The sequence below is a fragment of the Ranitomeya variabilis genome, chromosome 5 (genome assembly GCF_051348905.1).
Source record: "Ranitomeya variabilis isolate aRanVar5 chromosome 5, aRanVar5.hap1, whole genome shotgun sequence".
Classification (NCBI taxonomy): Eukaryota; Metazoa; Chordata; class Amphibia; order Anura; family Dendrobatidae; genus Ranitomeya; species Ranitomeya variabilis.
The window spans coordinates 443568986-443575501 of record NC_135236.1 but is presented as its reverse complement, the minus strand read 5'-3'; positions in this window follow the sequence as shown (position 1 = coordinate 443575501).

Below are 6516 nucleotides of genomic sequence, written 5' to 3'. Positions count from 1 at the left end.
AAAGGGCCACTGTCACCCCCTCCAGCCGTTATAAACTAAAAGAGCCACCTTGTGCAGCAGTAATGCTGCAGTCTAACAAGGTGGCTCTTTTAGTTTTTGATTCATTTATTACCTCAATAAAGCGTTTTAAAAATTGGCCACACATACCAGATATTGTACCAGGAGGCGGTCCGAAGCGTCCTGTATGAATCCCCCAACTGCCGTCACTCTTCTCTTCAGGGCCGATGGTACCCGCCCCCTTCGCGTTGTTGCTTCTTAAATCCGGCGCCTGCGCTGTGCGTGCCTGCCTGGGGCCTGCGCAGTGTTCTTTGTCAGTCACATCTCAGATGCCGGGTGCCTGACTGCGCCTGTGCGGGCAGTGCGGCCGCCCTGTTACTGAATCCCCGCCCCGCACTGTATTATTCATTATGCACAGTGCGGGGCTGGCATTCCTGGGCATGCGCACTGCGCTGTTCAGGCGCTCCCACATCTCGGACGCTCTCCCATCTCTGACGCTCCCCCGCCTTCCCAGGAACCCCAGCCCTGCACTGTACATAATGAATAACACAGTGCGGGGCGGGGATTCAGTAACAGGGCGCAGTCAGGCACCCGGCATCTGAGATGTGACGGACAAAGAACACTGCGCAGGCCCCAGGCAGGCACGCACAGCACGGGCGCCGGATTTAAGAAGCAACAACGCGAAGGGGGCGGGTACCATCGGCCCTGAAGAGAAGAGTGACGGCAGTTGGGGGATTCATACAGGACGCTTCGGACCGCCTCCTGGTACAATATCTGGTATGTGTGGCCAATTTTTAAAACGCTTTATTGAGGTAATAAATGAATCAAAAACTAAAAGAGCCACCTTGTTAGACTGCAACATTACTGCTGCACAAGGTGGCTCTTTTAGTTTATAACGGCTGGAGGGGGTGACAGTGGCCCTTTAAGTCCCAATACCCAGAGTTTTAAGAGAGGTCTAAAAACACATTTCTTTAGATTGGCCTATCACCTCACCTCACTTATCTAAACGTACCGTCACATTAAGCGACGCTGCAGCGATATAGACAACGATGCCGATCGCTGCAGCGTCGCTGTTTCGTCGTTGTGTGGTCACTGGAGAGCTGTCACACAGACAGCTCTCCAGCAACCAACGATGCCGAAGTCCCCGGGTAACCAGGGTAAACATCGGGTTACTAAGCGCAGGGCCGCGCTTAGTAACCCGATGTTTACCCTGGTTACCAGTGTAAATGTAAAAAAAAAAAAAAAAAACCACTACATACTTACATTCCGATTTCTGTCGCGTCCCCCGGCGTCCGCTTCCCTGCACTGTGTAAGCGCCGGCCGTAAAGCAGAGCGGTGGCGTCACCGCTGTGCTCTGCTTTACGGCCGGCTGGCGCTGACACAGTGCAGGGAAGCGGACGCCGGGGGACGCGACAGACACAGGAATGTAAGTATGTAGTGTTTTTTCTTTTTACATTTACAATGGTAACCAGGGTAAATATAGGGTTACTAAGCGCGGCCCTGCGCTTAGTAACCCGATGTTTACCCTGGTTACCAGTGAAGACATCGCTGAATCAGCGTCACACACACCGACTCAGCGATGTCAGCGGGTGAGCCAGCGACGAAAAAGGTGCTGGCCTTCTAGCTCCGACCAACGATGTCACAGCAGGATCCTGATTGCTGCTGCGTGTCAAACACAACGATATCGCTATCCAGGACGCTGCAACGCCACGGATCGCTATCGTTATCGTTGTTAAGTTGTTCAGTGTGAAGGTACCTGAACTATCCTGGTTACTCAAAAAAAAAAAATCTTCAAAGTCATGTCCCTTGTAGCATCAGTTTACATACCCCCCATGCACTTAATAGCCCTCTGTGTCTGTACTGTAAGTATATTTTTTATTTACCCTTCTTGTCTCCCCTATTACCTCATAGATTGTAAGCTTGCAAGAAGCAGGGCCCTCATTCCTCTTGGTATCTAAGTTATGGGATATTCTATAAGATCTTTATTGCCTGTACAAGTCCCCTCTAAAACTGTAAACTGCGGTGGAAAATGTTAGCGCTATATAAATATTAAAAATAAAAATTAATATTCCTTTGCAAAATGGGTTTTTGGGTTTTCTCCTACACCTCATTGGGGGACACAGGACCATGGGTGTTATGCTTCTTGCCACTAGGAGGACACTAAGTAAACACAAAGAGTTAACTCCTCCTCTGCAGTATACTCCCCTTGACTGGCCAGTAACAACTCAGTTCTTGCTTAGTGTCTGTAGGAGGCACTTGGGTCTGTTTTCAGACCCCACCGTTTTTTTGTTTTATTTTTACTTTGTGTAAATTTGTATTTATTAATTAACGGAGTGAAGGGGGCGATGGATCCCTCTCTAGGGCCCGCTCTCCCCCGAACGATCAACAGGCAAGCACGGCGAGTATACCTCCCCGTTCCTCTCCTGCGACGACTGGGGCACGCCGCCTAAGCTACACCAGGGTGACGGTTCCTATACGGTCCCGATCTCCCCCCTGTAAGAGGGCGAGCACATACAGTATACCTCTTATGTGCATCTCCCGGGCTCATCCAAGATTAGGCCCTCACCTTGGTGTCACGTAGATCCCATAATAGCCATAAGTCCCCTGCGGCAGGCATTCCCATAAGTCCCCTGCGGCAGGCACAGCTGTAAGTCCCCTGTGGCAGGCACATCTGAAGACGCAGATGCTCTCCATCCCCCGGCATAGGGAGGATCGATTGAGCTACAGGCACCCCGCCTTGGTGAGTACTACCCTTCCTCACGCTGCCTGCATGGGAAGGTGCGGTCTGGGTCCCTGGGGAGAGATACCGCTGGGCTAGATGCCAGTGGCGGGCATCAGGTGCGGTGTTGCGGCCGCCGGTGCGTTCCGCCGGCCGGCTCCATAAATTTAGTCCCCGGCTTCTACTGCCGGACTAGGCCGCAACTTAAAATTCCCACCCACCATCGAAGCCCCACCCACTACTCAGGCGCTTCTCGCTCTGAACGAGAAGTGCCCTGCAAATCTCGGGCGCCATCTTGGGACTCCACTTCTGCAGGGAAAATTCAGCCAAAAACTCTACCTTCCCTCTCTGCCTCTCCGAGGACACCGGCACAGGACCGTGGGTAAGCTGCTCCACTCCATAGGGAAAAGCTTAACCCTTTCTCTGCTCCCATAGCCCTGCTATCGCAGTTTAATTGGAGTATAGAAGTATAGACATACACTATGTCTCAATTTAAGGAGGCTAAAAGGGGCAATAAAAAGCACACTTTTTTTACTTCATGTGCCACTTGCAATTCTGCATTGCCACGTGCCCACAATACCCCTTTGTGCCAGAACTGTGACCCGGCCTGTGCGCAGCCGCCTTCTGCCACCATCTCCAATGTCTCCACGCAGCATACATGACTCAGTATATGAGTCGGAGGAATCTTTAACACAAGACTCCTCTATCGGTCAGGAGACACTTGACTCCCTTACTGAGGCAGTCAACAAAACACTAATGGTGGACGAGGAATCGATATCCACTCAGGAACATGTCGTCTCTTTTAAAAAGACTAAACGCGTTCAAAAGATATTTGTTAATCACCCTGAGTTTCAGGACATTGTTCAAAAACACAGGGAACACCTGGAGAAGCGTTTTGCGGCTCAAAAAGCCACGGAAGCTAAATATCCTTTCTCCAAGGATCTAGTGAAGGAGTTGCTTCTCTCTCCTTCGGTGGATCCTGCCGTATCACGACTCGCATCCTAAACAGTCTTATCCCTGTCCGACGGTTCATCAGTCAAAAATCCTTCTGACCGTCAAATTGACTACCTGGCTCGCTCAGTCTTTGAGGCCTCAGGAGCAGCTCTCCTTCCATCCTTTGCCACTACCTGGGTGGCTAAGGCAATGGTGGCCTGGGCAGAGGTGTTAATCTCTACCGTCCACGACAGTAATCTTCCCCCAGAGGCGGCCAGACTAGCTAACCAGTTAGCTCAGGCCAGAGATTTCGTAGTTAACGCTTCCATAGATGCGGCTAATTGCACAGTGCAAGTGGCTGCAAAGGCAATTTCCATCAGGAGGGCCTTATGGCTCCGCGATTGGGGTAGCAGATTCTGCTTCTAAAAAGTCACTGACTTCTTTACCTTACCAAACTGGCCGTTTATTTGGGGATAAACTAGACCAAATCATTTCTGAAGCTACCGGAGGGAAGAGTAAATTTCTTCCCCAACAAAAACCTGCCCAGCCTTTTTGGAATCAACAGCAGTTTCGATTCTGGCCCTTTCGGAAGAGCTCCAGTTGGTCCTCCTCCTCCCCGGGTTTGGGATGGCGGGAAAACAGAAATCCCCAGGTCTCATACAGACCAAACCGCTCTCCCGCCCAGTCCCTCACTCCATTTGCTTTGCGATGCGCTAACTTGGGAAAATGGTTGCGGCGATGGAAGCCGTTCCGTTTACGCAGTTCCATCTCCATCCCCTGCAACAAGCACTGCTGTTAGCCTGGGACGGGAGTCCATTTTCCCTCGACCGTCGTTTTTGCCTGTCCCCTCAGGTCAGGCAGACCCTCAGGTGGTGGACGCTGTAGACCTCCCTGAACCAAGGGAAGTTCTTTCTCCCAGTGCGCTGGTTAGTGGTGACCACCGATGCCAGCCTTTTGGGCTGGGGCACAGTTTTCAAGCACCACACGGCACAAGGTCGTTGGTCCACAAGAGAGTCGCATCTTCCAATCAATATCTTGGAGATTCGAACGATCACACTTGCCTTACGCAACTTTCACCACCTTCTCGCAGGCCATCCCATTAGAATCCAATCTGACAACGCCACAGCCGTGGCGTATATCACCCGGCAAGGGGGAACCCGCAGCAGGGCAGCCATGCTTGAAGTCTCCCACATCCTGCGCTGGGCAGAGACCAGTCCCTCGCTCATCTCGGCAATCCACATACTGGGTGTGGAGAATTGGGAAGCGGACTTCCTCAGTTGCCAAGGTCTTGCCTCGGGTGAGTGGTCCCTCCATCCGAAAGTCTTCCAGCAGATTTGTCTATTCTGGGGGACGCCGGATGTGGATCTCATGGCCTCGAGGCTCAACAACCAGGTTCCCCAGTTCATTGTTCAATCCCGCGATCCTTGCGCCATTGGGGCAGATGCTCTGGTCCTGTCGTGGCATCGGTTCCAGCTGCCATACATTTTTCCGCCTCTTCCTGTGCTCCCGAGAGTCATCAAGATGATCAGGGCAGAGGGGAGAAGTTGGACTGGTTTTTTTTTTTTTTTTAGATTTGGCTATCTTAGGAGGACATCTGTTTGTGCAGGTAACTATTACTGTGCAGAATTATTAGGCAACTTAATAAAAACCAAATATATTCCCATCACACTTGTTTATTTTCACCAGGTAAACCAATATAACTGCACAAAATTTAGAAATAAACATTTCTGACATGCAAAATCTAAACCCCTCAAAATTAGTGACCAATATAGCCACCTTTCTTTATGACACTCAACAGCCTTCCATCCATAGATTCTGTCAGCTGCTTGAGCTGTTTACGATCAACATTGCGTGCAGCAGCCACCACAGCTTCCCAGACACTGTTCCCAGAGGTGTAATGTTTTCCCTCCCTGTAGATCTCACATTTTATGAGGGACCACAGGTTCTCTATGGGGTTCAGATCAGGTGAACAAGGGGGCCATGTCATTATTTTTTCTTCTTTGAGACCTTTACTGGCCAGCCACGCTGTGGAGTAGTTGGAGGCATGTGATGGAGCATTGTCCTGCATGAAAATCATGTTTTTCTTGAACGATGCCGACTTCTTCCTGTACCACTGCTTGAAGAAATTGTCTTCCAGAAACTGGCAGTAGGTCTGGGAGTTGAGCTTCACTCCATCCTCAATCCGAAAAGGTCCCACAAGTTCATCTTTGATACCAGCCCATACCAGTACCCCACCTCCACCGTGCTGGCATCTGAGTCGGAGTGGAGCTCTCTGCCCTTTACTGATCCAGCCTCTGGCCAATCCATCTGGCCCATCAAGAGTCACTCATTTCATCAGTCCATAAAACCTTTGAAAAGTCAGTCTTAGGATATTTCTTGGCCCAGCCTTGACGTTTTATTTTATGTTTCTTGTTCAAAGGTGGTCGTTTTTCATCCTTCCTTACCTTGGCCATGTCCCCAAGTTTCGCACACCTTGTGCTTTTTGTTACTCCAGTAACGTTGCAGCTCTGAAATATGGCAAAACTGATGGTAAATGGCATCTTAGCAGCTTCATGCTTGATTTTCCTCAATTCATGGAGTTATTTTGCGCCTTTTTGCCCAACACGCTTCTTCCGACCCTGTTGGCTATTTGCCATGAAACGCTTGATTGTGATCACGCTTCAAAGGTTTGGCAATTTGAAGACTGCTGCATCCTTCTGCAAGTCATCTCACAATTTTGGACTTTTTAAAGCCTGTCAAATCTCTCTTCTGCCCCATTTTGCCAAACGAAAAGAAGTTGCCTAATAATTAAGCACATCTTATGTAGGGTTTTGATGTCATTAGACAACACCCCTCCTCATTACAGATGCACATCACCTGATTTACTT